Below are 23,689 nucleotides of genomic sequence, written 5' to 3' on the forward strand. Positions count from 1 at the left end.
CATTAACAAAAAATGCAATGTGCCAGTCATTTCTTATTCCTTTCTCTATACCATTTCATAGTACCTTTGTTACAGGCAGTTGAGTTAGTTAAAAATATTAAGAGCAGTCACACAGAGCTGAGCCCTCAAAGGAGCCAAAGCAGAAGTTCAGATACCTTGCAAACTTGGAAAGACAATCACTTCCTGCTGTGGCCAATCTCAAGACAAAAGGCAAATACACCCACATCCTAAGGATCAACAGTCCAAATAGTGCTGTAACCCTGAGGAAGTCCAGTCAGCATCCCACCTCCCTACTGGAAGAGTCACAGCTGTTTAGCATGCCTGCTTACTACCTGACTCCCTCCCCCATTTGTTCCTAATATGATCAATTTTACCTTAGTAAAATTAAATTAATCTTATTAATAAGAGCAATTAATCTTATTGGTTGATAACAGTTTATGGCCCGCCTGATGTTCACCTTGGGAGTTCCCAATATTCCTCACCTGGGACCCAACTAACCTCAGGGTCTATAGTCTATAAAAGTCCCTAGAAAAGACAGAGTCTTTGGCAACCCACTTGGGACCTGTTCTGTCTGTCTGTCTCTGTCTCTGTCTCTGTATCTGTCTTTGTTCTCTGTCTCTGTCTCTGTCTCTGTCTCTCTCTCTCTCTCTCTCTCTCTTTCAGACAGAAGCTTTCTTTCTCTTAATAAAATATTCCACTCTTAACCTCCATTGTTTGTAAAATTCATTCTTCAATTTTAGAGAACACATACTCATACAGGACATATTTTAGGTCATGAGTTTCACTCCCGTATATCACTTTCATCAGTCTGTGCAGCAGGCATGTCCTCATCATACAGATCAGAGATGCTACTGATCTGGACACCGCATAAGTCCCCTTATCTTCTCTCTTCTATGATTTTTCCATCAGTAAAATTGGTTAAAATTTTATTATAGCCAATTAAACACACAAAGAAATTCTAGTATCACATTTGCAAGCATTATTTTTAGTTTCATTTATAATGCCCTGTGGGTTACAAGGAAAGATTGCATAAATAGCATCCTTTCTTTATCGGTACTTCTCCACTCATATGTCCATCCATTTCACTACAGACCACAGTAAAATCACTATGCACTACCCACTTAATACTAGAGTCTGGATTGCCATCAAAGACAATATCAAAGAAAAGCAAAGGAACTTAAAATGGAAAAACCATCCAGCCTGTTAAAAAAAAAAGAGAGAGAGAGAGAGAGCAAGAGAGACTCCCCCCTACCAAGAAAAAGCATGAGTTTAGCAAATACTATACTTTTTCATTTATTTCATTTTCTTCTCGATTATAAATCCTTGATGCAGGTCAAATGTATAAATATATATGAAAAATTTCACCTTTTAAACATATATTACATCCAAATATACAACATATATACATAAGTATACTCTCATATTGAACAAGTCTCATAATTTTTCAGTTTTCATTTTTTACTAGTAAAATTTTCCATTACATAATGTTTTCATTTCTTTTTGTGACATGTATATAACATATCTCAATTTGGTTTTTTATTCCCTTTTCCATTTGCCCCTCTGTTTCTTGATTCCCTTCCCATACTAGAAAAAAATTAATTTCTCTTCTATTATGTATCATTTACACCATTCTCTATATTTGAATTTTTCATGTAAAATAAACCATAAGCTATTTAAATTAGTAAACTGATTTGTTTGACTTAGTATTATGATATGAAGGTGCATCCATTTTCCTACAAATGACTCAAAGTATCCTTCTTTATAGATAGTGGCACTTTATTAACTAAATTACTACATTTTCTTTATCCATTCATCTTCTAATAGACATTTATGTTTCTTCCAAGATTTAGTTATTATGAATTATGCTGCTTAAAACATAGGTGTACTTTTATCAATGCAATATAATGTCTACCTCTTTTGCAAAGATTACTAGAAGGAAGATCTGGATCAAATGGAATTTGTGGTTTCAGATTTTTGAGAAATGTCCATATAGATTTCTATAGTGGTTGCACCAGTTTACATTTCTACCAACAATATAAAAGAGTTCCTTATTTCCCACAGCCTCAACAACATTTCTTGTTACTTAATTTCCAGATGATAGCTGTTTTTGCTAGAGTAAGATGGAATCTCAGTGTTGTTTTAATTTGCATCTCTGTCATTGACAGGGATTTTGAACATCCTTTCATGGATTTGTTGTCCTTTTGTACTTCTTAATCTGAAAAGTGACTATTCATTGTAGTTTCCCATTTTTTATCGGATTTTTATGGGGGGGGTCTTTTATTTTTACTTTTTAAGAATTCTAGATATTAATCCTCTGTCTGAGGAATAGCTAGCCAAAATTTTCCCCATTCTGTAGGCTGTGTCTCTACTGTGTTCCTTCCCTTGCTGTGCACAGGATGATAATTTGGTATGATCCCATTTGTTGGTTTATGGCACTATCTCTTCCTTCCTTGAAGTTCCAGAAAGCCCTTGTCTGCACTTCTGTCCTCAAAGGTTTCACCTATTTTCTTGGAAAGAATAAACAAAATCAACAAATTCTTAGCCAATTTTACCAAAAAAGGAAAGAAAATACATATATTAACACAGTTAGAAATGAAAAAAAAAATGAAAGCACAACAGATACTGCCAAAATGCAGATTATTAGCAGCTACTTCACAGACCTATATGCCAAGAAATTGAAGAATTCAGAAAAAACAATTCAGAGACAAAATTGAACCAAGATTTTAAAACCTTGAATAATTCAATAGCATGCAATTAAATTGAAGGTAGTAATTAAAAAAAAATTACCAACCAAGAAATCCCATGTCCTAATGGATTCCCTGCTAAACTGGATTGTGATCTATTAACACGAAATTGAATTTAAAACAGAACTCTCAAAGTTATTTTTGGAAGCTATCATTATCCTGATTCCTAGACAAAGATCCAACTAAAAAAGAGAATTACAAGCCAATATCATTAATGGACATAGACATAAAAATCCTCAATTAGATACTTGCACATAGCATGCAACAAATCATGAGAAGGATCATACATTTGATCAAGTAGGCTTCATCCCCGGGATACAAGTACAGTTCAACATATGCAATAAATGTAATGCATCACATAAACACAAGCAAGGAGAAAAGCACATGATCATCTCAATAGATATAGAAAAGTCTTTGACAAAACCCAACATCCATTCATAATTTAAAAATAAAAAACCCTGAAAAGAACAGGTATACCTTATCTCAAGCTGATAAAAACCATTTATGACAAATCCAAGAGAATCTTGTCACATCAGGAAAAACCGAAAACTTTCTCTCTAAAATCTAGAACAAGATAAAGATGTCTACCATCACTATTTCTGTTCAACACAGTCCTTGAAACATTACCCAAAGCAATCAGTTAAGAAAAAAAAAATGTATAGAAAGAAAGAAGTCACATTACTATTATTTGAAGATATGATCCTCTGCATAGATGGCTCAAAAGACTCAGAATTAATAACAAATATAGGCAATGTAATGGGATATAAAACCAACACAGATACCAATAATGAAGTCACTGAGAAAGAAATTAGAAAAACAATATCTATAATGGCATCAAGAAAAATGAAACACTTAGAGATAACCTAATCAAGGAAGCAAATCATCTCTACAAAGAAACCTACGTTACTTTAGAAAGGAAAAAAAAAAAAAAAAAGACTGAAGAGGACATCAGAAAAAGAAAATATATTTCATGTTCCTGGCTTCTCAGAATAGGCACACTTGCAAAACCCTTGACTGCCTAACAGTGCATTGCTGGAACACACATAAAAATGGAACATAATAAAATGTGTTTTCCTTAATTTTTTCAGGTACTATATACGAATTTTAAATTTAAACATTTAAATTATGGCCCAAATAGGTTAATGCAATCCCAACCAAAATATCAACAGCATTTTCACAGTACTGCAGAAAAAAATCCTAAAATATATATGAAACCAGCAGAGACGCAAAACAGCAAAAGCAATCCTAGGAAACAGAAGATCAGGGATGTCACAACCCTGGAGGTGAATTTAGATTGCAAAGTTACAGTGGTAAAAACAGCAAGGCACTGGTGCAAAAACAGACACGCAGATCCAGATCCGTGGAGCAGAACAAAAGACAGAAACAATCCAAGCCATTTTTGACTATTTGACCTTTGGGGCAAAGAGGTCAGAGAACACACCTTTTAGGAAAAATAGCCTCTTTAATAAACTGAGTCAGGAATATGAGATAGCCCAGGATAACTGGCTATTCACACGCTGAACACAGACCCACCTCTCTTATCATAGACGGTACTAAATATCAAAATGTACCAAAGATCCAACTGTTTAAACAAAAACACTTAACCTACTAATGTGACTTGGCATATAGCTGTTTGGTTGGATAAATTAAAATAAAAATTTATAACTTTCAGCCCCATTCACTACAAACAGTCCACACCATACTGTGGGATTGGAGGCAATGTCTACAGCTTCATTTTTTGTTGGTTAGTATACATTTTGACAACTGTACTTCTGGACTCAATATATATTCAACTTTTTATATATTAATATAAGATTTTAAAGTGCTAGATATAAAAATACAAAACACAAACTAATATCAAAGAAACAATAATATACTGTTCAGACTTATCATTTAACCAATGAAGATATTAAAGCCCAAAATATTGAGAAACAATAGTTATACTTTATTTCAGATTGACGATTAATATATTTTTTTAAAAGTCTGCACAGGCAGCAGCTATAATACCAGGACACAATTTTAAAGTCATTTACATCTTAGTGTTTTGTTGCTTAGGTTTTCAATAATTCTGTTTCCTTCTAAATAGTACAAAAATCAGCAGACTTTATAGTAATGAAACTTTCTGTGGTCACTATTCTAATTTTATTGACTTCTTCCCAATACTTCAAGAAGGCAGTAAATTTACCTTGGCCTTTGGCACCATTGTACTTATACTTGTGAAATTTATAAATATGTAATTAAAAATAATTTCATCTAAACAATCAAAATACAAGCATTCTATAATACTTTAAAATTTCCTAATCATGTAAAAAAATTTAATCATGTAAAATTTAATAGAAATTTCAATAAAGAGGAAAAATCAATTTAAGTTTAATAGACTAAATGTTTTCCTACATCCCAAAAGGGAAATAAAAATATGCTTAAATTTCAAATACCTTGACCTCAAACATCCTGGAAAACTCTATGTGTGCTTTATAGTCAAGTAACCAAGAAATCTGAAACATGTGTTATAAGAAAAGAACAAACCACTTACTAGGAAGGAACAAAACTTAAATAAAGATTCATAACTATAAATCTCCATTGTGGCATATAATTTTATTCACTATGTTTCTATTGATTATATGAAACCATAAATCCTTACAGATGTCACCAGATCCTTGAACTAATTAAATCACTGGAATGAAGCCATAAGTAATAACTCATTACATCCTGGGAAGGGTCAAAAGTCTTCAAAAACCCACCAGAGATTGGGCTGTTCTCCCTAGAACTCATATGGCCCCCCAGTGACAATTTTAAGTAAACCTGATCTTTGACTATGTGGCATAATTGCCTTTCATTTAAGGATTTTCTTTAACTCTGTGGCTTCCACTCCTGAGAGTGAAAGCTAGCAAAGATAGGCTAATTAGCATTCTGAAATTTCATTCTGTGTTTTTATTTTCCTTTGGAGGGTTCTTGTTACAGAAGAGCTTCATTAACTCAATTAGGCATGATGTAGTAGGCCCATACAAATTAGGCTAGCCACAGTATCTTTAGAATGGACAAAAATAAGAAGCCAGCTGTACACTTTATATTTTGAAGAAAATCTCACCAGCTGACATCTCTTTGTGTCACAGTAATATTAAGCTCACACCAACTGCAATAACCAAATATGTGTTTGAAGCCCGGGTACCCAACACTGTAAGATATATGAAAGGTCCACCAATGGAAAAGGGGAACCAACTGGTACGTTTCACTACATGCTCTTTCTTAGCACTAAATTCCTTTGTTTTATCAAAGAAGTCATGGCCCTTTGACAAAAAAAGCATATTAATATATCAATTTATAAACAATGACTGCTATAGCTCAGGTTCCATATACAATACCTTTGATAGAACCGGGTGAATCAGAATACACCTAGGAGGATGGGTATTTAATTTTTTTCCTATAACATACAGAACAACCACAAAACAAACAGCAACAACAACAACAAAAAAAAAAACCATTAGATTCTACCTAACTTGTGACCTTAGGAAGTACTGATTTTGCTGAGTTTCATCAACAAGGAGAAATAGTGAAAAATCTTCATCTTAATTAAGAAGAATCTTGAGTAATTCAACTGTTCAAAGAATCATCTGAGTAATCTTGCTAACTTGCTAAAATGAATTCTTGGTTTGTATGAGACTTTCAACTGAGGAGCCTAGAACTTCTATTTTTATATGAGTTATTTTTACCAGGTTGTGTTAAAGTAAAATACAGTGATTGTGAAAGCTTTATGGATTCTTACTGGGTTGTTGCCACCTAAAATATTTTTAAAAAACCATGAACACTAGAAGGTTAATCCTGCATGGCATAAATGTACAGTAAGTCCTAGCTTATGAATGAGTTGCATTCTGGGAGGATGTAAGTCAGATTCATTGGTAATCTGACAGCATGAATCCTACGCACTACACCTGTGAATCTCCTGTAGTACACCGTGAAAGTTCACCACTCAAACGTTCATAAAAGTTAGTGACTTGTTATATATGAAATAACATTACTCTTAAAAATTTTTAATACAAGACAATATTTGAGGAAAAAACTGTATATATGTTTACTTAGTTAACCTTTACACTGTGAGGAAAGCTATGAAAAATAAATCAACCAAAGCACTAACAAAACAAATGCTTTCAAGAAGTTAAACATATGTCTTCTGTCTTTGGGAGAAGAACAATCTTTGATAAACACTGAGACTCATATCTCACACAATAACGCATAAAATAGTAAAATAACCTACATACTCACTTATAAATACGAGGATAATAGGGCATAATTGCTGTTACTCTCTGACTTGTTTCCCTGTTATGAGTACATTCTCAAGAAAGTGAAGACATGGAAGAAAAAAATATAAAAACCCTGAAACCTAATTCCAGTGATCTGAATCAAGAATGTTGAAAATAAGATGGTACTTGGAGTAGGGCTTCACTGTCACCAGAAGCTATTTGTGACTTAAAAGCTAGAACAGGGAGTTCAGAACACCATCCAATTTCTGTAGATGACAGTGAGTTCCCAGCAGGAGTTGTTCCTCTCCAGAAACCTGCCTTGGATTGCATCCTGGTACTTGGATGCCTCGCCAAGTCTGCCACCTCAGAAATCAACAAAGTGATACTTCCCTTTGAATGAGAAACTTGACACATTCCTCTGATTCCTGAACTGTGCCCACACAACCTGTTACAACATTTTGTACCCTGCATTGGACATTGTTGAAGTCTTATGGTGGCCAACTGAAATTTCAAATGCACATTTGTAAACTTGAGAATTGTCATTTGAGACATTTTCTGAAAGGGAATCATGCTGGAAACCACAGAAATTCTTTGCTTTCTTGTGGTGAACTAATAATGACGGTTGCTGGTAATGAAAGATTATTGAAGTTATAAGCACTGATTTTTGTGTACTGAATACAGTCATGGTAAAGAGTATATAGACTGTGTGCACTCCTAGAGAGCTAAAATTGATTTTATTATGGCTGATAATAGAAACCAGTTGGTCAGCATGTGAGACAGATATAACCTCCTTAACTTTGGCTGAAAAATAGTTCAAGAAAGAAAAATTCTTACAATAACTAGAGATATGCATTGTAACTTGATAAACTCTAGACTAAATAGGACAATCCTGGAAAAAAAAAATTAAAGTAGCTAATCAGTTTCCTGGATGTTATAATTAGCAGTCACAAACTCAGTAATTTAAAATGATAATAAAAACTGTTACAGTTTGGAGGTCAGAATTCCCATGCACTTTTCACTGGGTTGAAACAAAGGGTCAGATAGGGTGCAGTCCTTTCTAAAAACTTTAGTAGAGAAAGTTTCTCTGCATTTTCCAGCTCCTAGAAGCTCCCCTTTCTTAGCTTGAGACTGCTATTAATCTTCAAAGACTGTAGGGGCCAGTTAGGTTTTCTCATTTTGTAGCATTCTGACACAAACACTTCATCCTGCTTAAAGCCTTTTGTGATTACACTGGCTCATTTGGATGACTGAAACTAGAACCCTTAATTTCAAGGTCAGTTGATTAGCAACATTAGTTTCATCTGCAACTTTAATTACCCTATTCCTCACAAAGCAACAAACAGGTTCCAAAAATAAGGACCTAAGTATTCAGGAGAAGGGTTAAGGGCACTTTGGTCTACCACAAGGATTTACAATAAAAGTCGTAATTTGTTACTGCTCTGTGGAAGGAAGGTCAAAACTTCTTCAAAGAAAGACATCTCTGCTAATCTATAGTTGGAAGACTTTGTTCAGCCTTATTTTGACTTCAGTGCCATCTAATACCCTCATCCAAGGTGGTTTTTTAATGGCAGGTCTGATTTAATCTTCAAAAGACAACTGCCTGATTGCAATCAAAATGAAATAGAATAATTTATGGAAAATAAAAGCAAAATGAGAAAGAATGTAAGAGGGTGAATTTCTTCCTGTGCTTTAATTAAAGATTATTTTAAGAATTTCAGAATACCAAATTCATGAGAATTTAGTCTAGTTGACTAAAATATCAAATTTGAGAGTAATGAAAAAGTTACTATCCCATGAGCCTTGGGAGGAAACTGAACTAAAAATAACTTCATTTATATATCACAGCATTTTAGTTTAATTTCAGGATTTCAAGAAGTCAAATTGGAGCTCTGTATTTACTATGTAAACTTTCTGAATGTATACTCTCAGTCTGAGGAGCAGATTGAGTATTAATAAAAATGAGTTTAAATTTGTCCTTCAAAGTTTGGATTTGGCTCAAGAAGCACAAAAATCTGGTCGAGGAGAAATAAATTTCAGATAGCTACTTGCTGGTTTTACAGAAATACTTCAGTCAAGCCTTGTAATAGCAAATCTTCATCAAATAACTTTTAAGGAAACTAACTGGGGTTTTAAAAAAAAAAGTACCAAAATACAGTGACTTTAGCACGGAAATTCAAATTTTGAAAGAATTATTTGAAACAATTAAAAGAGATATTAATTATACATAACCTGAGCAAAAGAAAATATACTCATATTCAATTCTTCCAGCTAAATCTGATACCCTCCTCCTAGTCTTCCAGTTAACACATCAGAAATTTATTGAAGCTTAAAGTTCACTCTCAAAGTTTTAATCCATGAGCACCAAACCTAATCTTATCAAAGATGATACCCTTCTCCCATGAATGGACTAAACAAAAAAAAAAAAAAAAAAGAAAGAAAAAGAAAAAAAGAAAAACAATAAACACCTTGACTGTGATACTAAACATGGCCCATACAGTTTAGAAGGAAGGAGAGTGGATTCCTAGGTAAATAACTGAATCACAGTGAATGATTTGAAATACTCTGAGAAGGCACAGATCTATTTATTTGTGAAATACATTACCAAAAGTTAACCATTCTTTAATGTTATTCTAGCCAACACCCACTGGCTCTCATATTAAGATACTGACTGCCCTGATTTTGTAGGTCTTTATACTATATAATCAGCAGATATCCTGAACTCTTTCCTTTATTCACTTGACAGAAGTTGAACTGCCTCATTACTGAGGAGCCAATAATTGTATAATTTGATTTCTTGAAGCACATAAAGACTGCTATGCTTAAATATCTTGGCTTAGTTAATGCCCAAAAGAGAACAAGTAATTATGATATAATGTGCTAAGCGTTAATGAAGCCATTACATATTAAAGAGGCAAGGAGGTCACAGATGACTCTACTGGGACAAGTCAAAGACAGGTGGTAACACTTCAGTTGAACCTTCATGCATGAGTACAAGTTTGGCACAGAAAATAAATAATATAAACTTATACATAAAAATTTTGAAGGCAAAAATTAGCTCAGTACACTTGTGAAGCTGAGGATGACCTTCTGTGGCTGTTGTGAAACAAATGAGGAAAGAAAACAAACTATAACACCTAATAGAAAAGATGACCAATCCATATCTTTGGTCTCCCTGGATCATCTGGTTTTAACTTCTAGACAACTGATGTGCAAAAGTAAGTATGCAGAGATGGTAAAAGTTCCTACCCCATTTACTAGAAATTTGCATACTGTGATTGTTTTCACATTGAACTAAGAGGCAGTTTTCCCAAACTAGGAGTAAACATAATTATCCAAGCTTCTCAAAATGGTATAGTGGCTCCTTGGAAACTCTTAATTGCTCAAAGTCTTGCAGGAGAAACATCTTACCAGTGTGGCATAACGATATCATCCCAATGGTAGAAATGCCAGTTAAGAGATTAGTTAGCTGTGGAAGTCATATGCTTCTGAAGAGTGACAGAGTTTAAGAGAACAGCCACATGGTACTTTAGAATCAGCACACTTTCCGTGTGGTATCTTTCAAAAGTAGAGAAAACACGATGCACTCATAGAATTTTCATGTGTGTATATATGAAGGTATATGTGTCTGCATGTGTATCTGTGTGTGTAGTCCTGTATCTCATATATACAAAATCGTACAACCTTATATCTTGCAAAACTTTTAGCAGCAGTTTATGGGACCATCAACAAGTTTTTGTATTTAGAAAGTTTGGTATTACTTAACACTTACCTTGAATGTAGTTCAAAGTTAATTCCATAAACATCTATTTTAAAAATGTTTCTTATGTTTCATGTAGATACATTTGTCCTCAAAAAGCATGTAACTTGATTTATAGGTAAAAAGTGAAGTTAATTAACGTAAGTGTGTGGATTGTTAGAAAAAAATCTCCCTTTAAGGACAGGAGTTAAATGTGTCCTCAGCAGGATAATCTATCTTAGCCACATCAGATGAAATTCCACATTATACTTAAGTCATTGAAGATCACTACTAATCACTTTGTGAATCTGCTGCAAGAAAATTAGAGCCTAATCAAGGTATTTTTTTAAAAGCTCCATATGCCCTTAAGGTAAAAGTATCAGAGACTCTAAACTTTTTCATAAAAGTTATACATTTTATTGATAAAACTGTGTGATATATTTTAATAATTTAGGATAATGGGAGACTCATTAAACTTTATAAAATATAACAAAACAGTAACATTACATAAAATGGATTCTACCAATTGTATATTTCAGTAGATTTTATGATCATAGTAATTAGAATTATCATCACTAGCATAAAAAGTTAAACTAATACACCTCAAGAGGGGCATAAAAAATGTAGAAAGTGAAAGATATAAAGCAAATTCAAATATATCCATCAGCCTTTTTTAGTAAAAACTTATAGTTTAATTAAGACATTATAACCAACTAAAAGGACTTAATATGTATAACAGTATGAAAGTACTTAAAAATACACAATAAAATCTAGACTGCAAGCTCTAAAAAAAAACTACAATATTTTTAATCCCTATTTACACTAAGCAGAACAAACACAACAATAATAACTCATGGAAAAACAACTTCATACCTGAGAGACTGGAAAACCAAGTAATTTTGTAATAGTTTTAGTTTTTAAAGTGATTTGGCTGGACTCCATCTGACATATTTATTAAATGGTGTAAGCAACTTTTAGCTAAATATCTAACAAGATGTCATCCTAAAACCTCATGTTCCTATAGTACTGTGCTGTTAACAGGAACAGCTTGCAAAAGATTTATGGCTTCTATTAATTACACTAAAAATATGGTAGATTTACTCAAAGAAATCAATTGTAACCGGGAAAAGCAAGTCTATTTTTAATTATAATGATACATTTAATATGACTCTCCTTATCAGTTCTTTCTTTTCATTTAATCCTAAAGTGAAAGGCTAACAGATATTTTTCCCTTGATTGAAGCCTGAAAGAAGAGATTTTTTGATTAATACTTTATATGGCTTTCAGGGATATTACACAATTCCTCTGTTCCACATTATTTAGGTTTTATTTACTGATTTATTTACATATGTGTAATATATGCATTTTCCAGAAAGAGCTGGATATTTTTTGCATTTATAGAAATAATATTAACAATAAAAGTTTTTTAAAAACACTGGGAGAAAAGAACAAAGAGAAAACAAAAATAAGAAAAGATATAATTTATGAAATAACTATCAAAATACATTCAAGTTTACATTTAGAACTGCATTTCAGATTTTTGAATACTTTTTGTTGGGCATTAAATCAATATCAATTTCATGCTCACTGATGTTCCCTAGAAACTCTGTTTATTTGTCCAATATGGCCCTGGATACTGAACTCTAGTGATAGCTTATATTCCCAAAGCCTTATGTGGCTTGGCACAGCCACAGAATCTGAGTTGGTAACTCAGATTTTCTTTTCACTCTTGATTAAGCTCTTGTGACAAATGTTCTGATCATTCCACATATTTATTATTTAAAAGAAAAATACCCATTTTTAGGCCAACTCATTTAAAGACACAAGAATTATTTATCATGAATAAAACTGCAAATGCATTAATAACATTTTTTGCCCTCTTTTAACATCTTTCATTTTGGTGAGCCTTTTGCCCCCTTACTACTTAAGAGAATGGTGGAAACATACAATTATGCAGAGAAAAGCCTACAAGAACCAGTAAGTTTACAGTGTTTATTACCTAGTCAAAATATCAGGAATACTTTTCTTCTTTAGATGTACCTAAATTCTCAAAATGTTCTCCAGTGATGCTATCATGAAAAATATAACTTGCATATTATAAATGTCATAATACTTAAAAAAATAATATATGTCATCAACCAACACAAAAGAGCAGTCTGGCTATTAAGAATCTGGCTATGCAAAGAGCCTACTACAAGATGATGCACTTTGACCCAAGTGATTCCTCTAAAACTAAATACTGGCCCAGTTGGTCCTTCAGAGTACTCCCTCCACAGGGAAAGGAAGCGACCTCTCACTGAAATAATTCCTGTAAAGAAAACTGAACTATCTGACCTATCTGAAAATGCTGTTTTCAGAGAATTTACAAAGCCTGGGTTATCAATTTATGAGCAGACTCTGACTCATTAATCTCAAGTCTAGCCACTTCAAGACCTGGAGGCTAAGACAGCAATACCCAGTTGGCTATAGGGTTCTGGTCCTTTGATGCAAAAAGAGACAAAGGCTGAACTTGAACTGAAAAGAAAACCAAACATTCTAAAGGGGCTCAGAAGGCTAAAAAATATAAGCATAAATTACCTATGAAACATTTTCATTTGCAAACCAATGCAATTAGTAAGACTGGAAAATTGAGTAATTTCTTTGGGTTATTCTGTCCTCATTTCCAAACTAATAAATTCAAGAAACAGAAAATGTACAGAACACAGAAGATATTGAATTACTTACATTTTCTCAGCTCAGGAACTCTACAATGAAAGCTTTAACATTTAAATTTCATTTCAACTGTGAATTAGTAATTAGTGTTCAAATAGGCAACTACAACATAATATACCATGTGGTCATTTAGGAACAAGCCACGATATGCATGACATATTTTAATATTAGTAAATGAAAAAGAGCCTTGAGATACATGTACCAAGGAAACACTAGTATCACGTTTATATTTTCCTGGACATTTTCATATTCAATTATTTCTCCATACGAAAGGATCATCTTAACTCCATGAAACTCAGCATGAATTGTACTCTGTACCTGTCCAAGAGAAACACTGCAAATTGGATTATTTCCCATAACTCATTAGTGGTAGTGGTGTTATTCTTTTTGATTAATGGTGCTGCAATGAAGTAAATTCTTAACAGCACAGAACTGAAGTGATCAAATGCACATGTTATCAGGGTTGAAAGTGAGAATTTGTAAAATCTTTCTATTAGGCAATCAGTTCAGGAATGTGTATCAATCATCTCTGCCAGACACTGTTCTAGGTCTATGAATCTAAAGATGAAAAGCCTACAGACAGGCTTTTACCAGGTTTACTAGGTTACTAGGTTACTAGTTACTAACTTACTAGAAAAAGAACAAAATTGGAGGTACTGACCACAACAATACAACACAGCCCATGCAAGGACAAAGAAATGGAAAAGGCATCAGAATTCCACTTTAACACCCAGACTTGGACACTCAGCCATGGGCCATGAAACAGAAAAGACAGCACAGCCAGAAATGGTGCATGATGGGAATTTCCCTCCACATATGAAAGAGTGGCACCATATCCAGCGAATGGGTAAAAGGAAAGCCCTAAAGCCAGACACTTTCTGCAAAAATGTCCTTGGCATTCTTTTCTATCACTAAGTCAGTAATTCTACACACTAACCCAGCAACAAGCTTTCATGATTGAGGCACTCTAACATCTAATTGTAAAGACCCCTAAAGTCACTGGCATGCAGCTTCTCCTCTGCCCAGGATTTCTGCCTCATATTCCCCTGTCAGGACAGGTCTGTGGCAGTGGCTCTTTTCTATAACTGTTTAGACAGCTGGAACAACACGCTTGAGGGTGAGAAAGGCAGAAAAGCAATTCTTAAATTCAAAGCATTCATTGGAAACACTTTAACAGATTAAAAACTTTTCTTTGAAAAAGTATGGTGTCATTTGTTCTCTGCCTATGAGTTTTCCCCTCATAGGATATAAACTTACTGTTAAGCTCACCAGGAATAAGTATACCAGAAAGTATTCTTTTATAATATGATAAACTACTAGAATTTGTGCAATATAACATTAAGTTTTGTGTTCTCAAAAACACAATGCAAGTAAGTGGGTTTTGTCTGATTAAACACAAATAGGACTCCTTTCAACCTCTCCTTGTAGTTTTCCCATGAGTTCAAACACTACATAAAACTTTCAGTAGAAAAGACTGTCAGTCTGAATGAGCTCACTGATATCAGTATTTTTCCAGAGTCAGTATCATACCCAAACTAAGTAAAATAAGTAACTGCATAAAATTGCCTGAAAATGAATACACATGCATGTGCATATATATATTTATATGCATTTAAGTACACATAAAATAGATATATGCACTTTCTTCTATATCTGCAGCATAGATTCAATTCCACATCTATGTCTGTTCTTCTGTATATACTCATCCAACACATTCCCCTTCAGTAAAAGCTACCCCTCAATTACTGTTTCATAGATGGCTACTACTGGAAGAGGAAGCGATTCCAACAACACTACGGCAGGATACCGGTATAGCAACTGCACTGCCCAGATCAATTCTGATCTTTCACATAAAGGTTTTTAATTGCAAATAGTATTCTATTACCTGAAAGCTGATTTGTATTCAGGAAAAGTGTATTATAATCCTCACCAGAAACTAATAATGATTTTAATGAAATTGCATTGACTCCCGAGGTTTCACCGTTTATAAGTTGCTTAATTCAGTCTTAGTGAAATCATTCATTACTCTTTATAAACACCAGCAGGGGATCTTCACAGACAATTATTAGATTAAACTGGATATAGGTAGTTTTATTGTAATTGCAATAGAAAAGAATAAAATCTTTAAAATCTACCTTTTCTTAAATATGATACTGTTCACAGCCAACTCTTGGTATACACAGAAGGGTTGGTTCTATGGTCCTGCAGACAGCTTTTTTTCTAGTCATTAGTTCCATGACTAGTTAATTTGAAAACTGGAACTCTTCCTTTTCATGTATTTATTTTCTCACTTATTTGAATAAAAACAGAACTCAGTGCTCCAAGTCCTATTTCCTAAATTAAATACTTCATTTATTTGACAAGATGCTTTCTTTTGCAGTCACCATAGTTCAGCAAGCAATTAGATGATTAATTCCCTTACAACATAAATCCAAGGGTTGCTGTTACTTATAAAATTGACATAAAATGCATGTCATAACTCATCTATATAATCAATCTATCAACAAATACATATTTATTATGAATATTTTAGGAATCTAGAGGAAACAAAAGGTTATATGCTGCAAAAATTTCAAAATTTAGTTGAACTGAAATCACACTGCAATCCCTTAATATAAAAAGTGAAACATTAAAATGGTTATACTAACAGCATGTGCTTTGAAGTATAGACATTAGTAAAGTATCAGACATTAGAAAGTCCTTTCCATTGACCACACATTAAATTTCCTACAAATTGTCCTGGACATGAATCTAACTTTATTACTAAGGACATCTAAAGTTACACCCTCTGCTGACCTTTCTTCATTCACATCTAGCTTCTAGCATACCCATTTGTTAACATATTTACAATCAAGCTAAGAGGTGCTGTATTTTAAGGGAAAGAACTCAAAAGTGAGTAAGACATATTCTCTAACCCCAGCTTTTCCCTCTAGAGAGTGAGTTAGGGACATGTATGAAATGAAACAAGTGCTCCAAGTGGAAAGGAGGAAAGTGCCAAGCAGCACAGTGACACACCGAGGAAGCCACTGGATTTCCGAAATAGCCAAGCTGGCACCCTATGAACTAGATCTTTTCCAGAGGAATAGCAGACTTCCTAATGAGCACTCCGGAATGAATCACAGGTAGGGCAGGGAAGGAACAACTTGTGCTGAGGCAAAAATTTGAAACAACAGCAGGATGCTTTGTAGGAATGGAAAGGTTAGTCTCATTGAAGTCTGAAATATGTTCCATGAGACAAAGGCAGCCCATGATAATGGGAGCAAGGGACCGTGGCACACCATGGAATTTGGGCTTGATTTTATAGGAAACAGGAAACAATCAAATGTTGTTACTAGATGGACAGATGGCAAGAGCCTAATGACACAGACGCCAGATAAAATGTCTTTCAAAAGTCCTAAAATAAATTATAGGAGTCTCAGCTAAATCTACCAAAGACAGGGGGAGAAGAGAAGAGATATTTAAGACACATTTTTTAAATAAATCACATAAAGTATTGCCTATTTAGTGCTGTGTGAGAAGAGAAACACAATCAAGTACATTTATGTATTTTCAGGTTTATAAAACTGGGTGGTGTATGATGATGCCAGCCTCTGAGATGAAGTTATACAAAGTAGAAGGGGAGAAAAAGAAGTCTGTTCTTGACATGTTTAATTTGAGATCACTACAAAGTGTTTAGGTCTAAATATTCAGTTTGCTTCTGGAACTTTTGCTCATACTACATGGAAAAAAATAAAAACAAGATTTCTATGGCAATAAGTGACATCACATATGAACTAGGAAAAAATACAACAGCACAGATCCCACCAGGGGCACCGGGAAGGACAGTCTAAGTAGGAGGAGCTTGGCAAGGAAAGTATTCAGGAGAAATGGCAAGTGGATTCTGGGGTCCAAATTTAATAGCAACCCACCATCACTTCTGCTGTTACCCAAATTACCCTTTAGAACCCATGGCCTATCAAACTGTATGATTACCCATGCTCCCAGTTTAAGCTGGAGAAATGAGCTATTCTTTTATCAACTTCTTCAGCCAGAGAGCATTTCACTTACGTAATGTGCTCCAGTGGACCTTAAAACAATGAAGTTGAAGGAATGCAGAGTGAGCAAATTTTGAAGTTTATTAGACTTGACATTTTAATATTTGTGTAAGCCGCAAGTGCTAAGCATAATTGGACTTAACTATTGGCTTAGGTTTAAATGAGTTGTGAATTTAACTTCATTATCATAGTTTTGCCTGTTCCTTGAGCTCATTTTCCTCAACAAGGGCAAAAATTTGTCACCTTTTTTTATACATGCATACATGGGCACGCCTATACACCCACACATGCACATACCAAAACATTTTTTTGAACTGACTTGAAATTATTAAGCCAAAGAATGTAGATTTACCTATTTCAAAGAAAGAATTCAAGCAATGATCAGTGATTTGAAGTCTAAAACTTCACCTGCAATTCCAGATCTGCTGGTAAGCCTCAGAATTTAAGCAAGTCACTAAGCTTTGGGATAATTCATTTTCCTCAGAGAGATGTCAATCAGTGAAGACTGTCAGGACACAAAAAGAATTCACTCAGATCTCCTTGCCTCTGCTCACAATGTCATGTCAGCGCTTGTTGGCTGTCTACAACAATTAGACCATCATTTTCTGCTTCAACAAACTTTCACCAGTTTGAGGCCTGTTTGCTCATCTTCAGGAATGTGGGCAAAATAAGTCTATCCTATTCACTGAGGTTGATCATCCTCGCTGGTATTGTTGCCTGATAAAGCTGGTTAGTACACAGTAAAGAAGGGAGAGCCACAGCTCAAATAACTCATTTTTGTGTGGAGAGGAGGTGTTCAGAGTGTAGTGTGTCATCCTCATGAATCTCAAAGTTTCCCTTTTTCCTTCCTTCTCTTTTATGTTATGGCTCTATCAGCATAGGAATAATGAGTGGATCTATATATGTGGACAAAGTCTATGAATGTGTGCCTCCAGGAATCTCCCTGTGAAATGCATGAATATGAGAAAGAGAAACAGAATTTGTAAAATAAGAGAGAAGTGTCTGGTTGGAAATGCTTAGATACACACATTACACATGCACATGCATGCATACACACACACACACACACACACACACGGACTGAAGGAAAAACTGCTAACAAATCAGCTTGATTCAGTAAAAAGAGCACGTTAGTGACAGTGGGAGCCCAGAGAAAGAATATAACAATATAGTCCTTTCATTTTATAGAAAAGGGAACAAAAGCAAACAAGGAAAAAATTCCTTAGCTGCAAAGAGCATCTTACATGGGCCTCTTAACCTAACTAGTGAACAGATGTAAGGTATATATAAGGACCAAAAATACAGATCATGGGGAGAATAAAGCGATCTATGAGTTTTCAATTTTCAGGGAATAACTAGCTAACTCTTGGAGTAGAGAATATGGCCCCAGATTCCATTAATGCACCAAGCATTATTCTTGTATATGATACTTGATATCCTCAAATCCATCTATCTCTGTTCCTAAACACTTCTAATCGCTGCTACTCTAAAAAGCACACTGATTTTAATGTTATTACTTACTTTACTTTTATACTCTAGTTGAGTCATTTTAATGTCTCTATAATAAAGTATCTTACCCCTTAAGTTGCCAGATGTTAGTCTTCAGGAACTTTGCTTGAAATAATTACAAAGCATATTATTTAGTCTATGACTGAATCTGGATTTAAAAATTTGTTTTATAGCTAACTTCCTTCACAGATCATAGTTTTCCTATTAACCGGTTTGGGCATCCCTCATTGTACAAAGGAGACCTTAGTATTACTGGGAAGGGAAACCCTTATTTGAATCCTTAGTTATATACACAGTTAGGATTATCATAAAGCAACATTAATAAAGGAAGTAGGATGTAGCCTTGGCTTGTAATATCATTTGGAAGAAAAATAATCAATCCCTGGGAAAATTTGCTTATGAAACCAAACCACAAAAATGAGCAGAATAAGCATTTAAATAGCATCGATAAATCCTCTTATCAATAGTAAGATGGAATTTAAAGCATTACTAATAATATTAATGGATGTTACCATGTTATGGTGAATTTTATGAGCAACAACTATTATGTTGGTGCCACATGTTCACGTATTAAGTGTAATTCAATTTAATCTAACATGAGGAGCTCCTGTCACACTTGGGTTGCAAATGTCAGTGATTATAAGATGTCAGCCTTTAACAGACAATGTAGTATATTTTAATCATAGGAACCTGGAAACTGCTTTCCCATTATATAATTCCATATATAGCTCAATATAGGACTCACACTTTCAGCACACAAATCTACGATGTGTCTGTACAAATGCAAAGTGAAATGAAGATCTTACTGTTACTCTATTAATCTGAGTAACTCAAAGAATTGGACTAAATAATTCAAGTCCCAAAGTGAAAGTCAGTGGTTTGAATGATCTAATTTAGTGATATTAGGAACACAAATTCATATAATGAAAATTATTAACAAAATACTGTCCTTCTCACAGAAGAAGAATAGTGTAACTTAACCAAAGTAAAGAAACTGTCCAGGAGCAGCATGATGTATTTCCCAAACCAAAATGCCTCTTAACACAGTATCCCTCCATGGTGCATTTCAGAGTTCCCTCATCACCCAGAAGAACACACACTCATCTAAAGTGAGGCATATTCACTGAGAGTCACTTAGAACCATTGAGCCACTTCCAATTGTTTCCCAAATCTTCTGCCTTGACCCTTCTACTGGCTGGCTTTTGGCAATCCAAACTACTTTTATCCATATTTATCAAATTAGACATAATATTGGAAAATATACCCTGGGCTTACACATTAGCAATTTCCACTAGATTAGTGAATGGCCAATAGATGATGTAAACAAAATTTTGAAAATGTGCCTACAGAATAAAAAAGATGAACAGAGAGGAACACAACTTTGATTTTGTTAATTCTGTAGACTGTTATGTGTATATTTCTTTAGGAATCTTAATGAGCTGGACCATATGTTCTTTATCTCAACAAGCAGGAAGGATAAATGCTCTGAATGAAAGAGAATCAGTACAATCAAGAAAGTCGAGCTCTTTACCTACTGGTGAGAATCCTACATGACTCACAATGAGGCAGCCAGGTGAAGAACAGGTTTCTCAGTGTTTTCAAGGGTTTCCCACTAAAATCTGAGGACAGCACACCAACTTCCAGGCAACCTCCACAACATTAAAACTTCTCTGAAAGCTTATCACGTACCAACAGTGAATGGCAATTTTACATTCACTTTCTGAATAAATCCAAGTGTATTTACACAGTAAAATAATGCCCATCTTTTCTAAGTCTCTAAATAAAGTTGCTGTTCCTAGAGATTGAATTATATTGATGTTAGATCTTAGCATATGGTTGTTGAAGTCCCAGGACCTGAATGTGATAATTCTACAGGTCTGCATGGCATGGTTCAGAGGCTAGCTCAGAAAAGTCAGCAGCACAACACAGGAAGGCAAGGCTTTGACTTTGGGTTTCTCTAAGGTCAGTTCTGCTCCATGTTCCGCAGTTCTGGTCATTTATCTTAGTAAAATTTCTGCACCTGAAAATTCTAAAAATTATCAAACATCTGGTATAATTTTCATACAAACAGGTGGAGTTAATACGTAACAAGCAAATAATATGATGTCTGAAACAGAGAAGACGTTCAACACAAGGATGCTCTTGGTACCATGAAAAGGTTTCTGATTATCCATACACAGTTAATGTGGACACCAACAATTTAGCATCCCTCATAAAAGGGGGCACTTAAAAATTATGAAATGTTCAGTTAATTGAATTTTCAACATCGCATCACTATTTAACTCTACATTATTTACTAATATAGTGTAAAGGTTTTGAGTGCTAAAATAACCTCCAATAAATGATGTTAATAATTCATGGAAACAGAAGAATTTTTTTTAATTTTTATTTTTTTCTTTTTATCATTTTACATTTCCCCTGCCTGTTTTTAATGTATCTATTTCTTATGTAAATAATACAGTGGGTGGGGGTTCAGAATTATTTCTCAAATCAAAAATTTCCAAATGTTGAAGTTAGGTTTACATTAACCTCTGATACTAGCTAAGTTACTATGGCCCACTGTACCCAGGCTCCTCAAGAGAAAAATACGAGAAATAAGTCCCAATTTTGTGGCACTGGCATTGAGATGAAACCTGATGGATGGTAAGCCAAAATGGCATATGAGAACAATGATTACTTCTAAGTATTTTGGCATAGTGACTGACATACTTTCTATAAGTGATTAGTAGTAGACTAGCAGTAGTTGTATATACTAATACAACCTTAGTGTACCTATCTACTGAACACAGATAAGATTCCACAGAACTGCTATGAACAACAGGAGATTTTTTTTAGTAAGGCAATAAATATTGGCTATTGTCAATTTTACTCCTTGGAGAAAAAACCCTGAGACATCAAAAAGGGCTTGGGTTTGGCCAACATCATTTTGTTACCTAGTATTGATTCCAGGATGGTTCTATGTTTTCTGATGCTCAATCCAGAGCCCCCTCCACCCCCTCCATTTGACCTCTTGCAGCTAAATGAATCCAACCTACAACTAGGGCAAGTCATTTCTTCCCCCGTACTCCTTTGTCAGACAAACTGAAAATTTAAATTATTTATATATATATATATATATATATATATATATATATAAACTGACACTACATATGGACCTGTTCCAATCAAGAAGTGGATAGGCTAAGCATCACAGAATGCTTATTTACAGTATTTATTTCTAAATATTCAGTTTCACTGGCATGGATTCAGTAATTGTTTGGCACACCACTGTGCTTCTATTCATTATTTTAAAACCTGAGGACATTACTTCATTCACACAGTTCTGCTGTATTGTTCTATTTATTTTTTAATCTTTTAAAAAATTTTCCATATAATAATTTCCTTAAACTATACAACAGAAAGTGGCTTGGTTTAGATAAGAATGTAAAAAATAAATAAAGCTCCAGAAAAATAACATATCATTCAATTGTTAACAGTCTTAAGTCGAGGTAATTATCTTAAAAATTTCCACATCAATAACAATGACAATTTTGTTTTAAAATTGAAATATCAGGAGGCTTTTTTATCAAAATTCATGATTTTGCCTTTTAATTACTGGGATACTAAATTTCTGATGAAACTAATACATGAAATACCACAATCCTTATCAATAAACTAGACTTAATTTTTATAAATATTTCACAAGTAAAATCTTTTTATTATACAACCTCTACAGAGTAACAAAGCAGAGTTGATTAGCTCAAAGCTAAATTAGCATGACCCTGTCCAGGTCACTGAGAGTATTATTTTAATGATCTCAGATACTGGAGGAATTCATTGTTCATGAATGCCATCTTTATAGGATATCACTAAATGATGAAGGTGATGGAGAAGACCAAACCTTAAGGCAGAAGAAAAGAACGCCAGGAATACAACAAAATCAACATGGTGCTCTGACTTTTAAAAAGACAATAACTAAATCCTATTAAATACCCTCGGTATCTAAATATCCTATATAACTTACTGTCATTATATAATTCATCCAGTAAATACATTTTCAAGTCTATTGTTTCACCTTTGCATATTTTGCAACTTCATTTCAAAGAACACACATTCATTGTAAAGGCCAAGATTAAACTATGGATTTCAGCGTACAAGCAAGGGATGTACTTGAGGATGAACTGAAGAGCAAAAGTGACAGCAGATAAAATGTTGAGAGATGAAAAAGAAAGTACTGAGGTTGATGTCAAACTGGAAAAGCAACAATAGTCCCAAGAATCACTTTGTTAGTTTTGGCATGGAAATGTACCAGTTAGAAAAGCAAGATGGCTGGGGCTGAGGATTTAGTTCAGTGTCATAAGCACCTGCCTTGCAAGTGTGTGGACGTGAGTTCGATCCCTGGTACCCATAAAAATGAAAAAAAAAAAAAAAAAAAAGAAAAAGAAAAGCAAGATGGAGGCGTGGGTTAGTGGAGAGCTACAGTCCTCAGACCCCGGCAGCAGTTAGAAACATGGTGGTGAGTTTGAGGTATATCCAAGGCTGTCTTTGTCCTGCTCTTTGAGATTGGAACACCAACGCTCCCTGGTCTTTTCTGATCACAGCTCAAAGCCCTAGGGTTAGTGGCTCATGTGGTGCTCACAGGGCAAGAGAAGCCCTCCTGAAAACCGTAAGGCATCTGGGGAAACTAGTTTCCTTATTGCCTCAAGTTTTGTCTTTGTTCTTGCAAAAATACTTGTT

At 34.3% G+C, this 23,689-nt stretch overlaps 1 protein-coding gene across 33 annotated transcripts in view; it reads right to left on the reverse strand.

Annotated features, from left to right (window-relative positions):
* Nucleotides 1-23,689, reverse strand: part of Ptprd (protein tyrosine phosphatase receptor type D) — a 2,079,748-nt gene that overhangs the window by 245,310 nt on the left and 1,810,749 nt on the right. The window lies entirely within an intron of this gene.

The sequence above is a fragment of the Cavia porcellus genome, unplaced genomic scaffold, assembly GCF_034190915.1.
Source record: "Cavia porcellus strain 051 isolate PalLab524CR breed Dunkin Hartley unplaced genomic scaffold, mCavPor4.1 scaffold_1, whole genome shotgun sequence".
Lineage (NCBI taxonomy): Eukaryota > Metazoa > Chordata > Mammalia > Rodentia > Caviidae > Cavia > Cavia porcellus.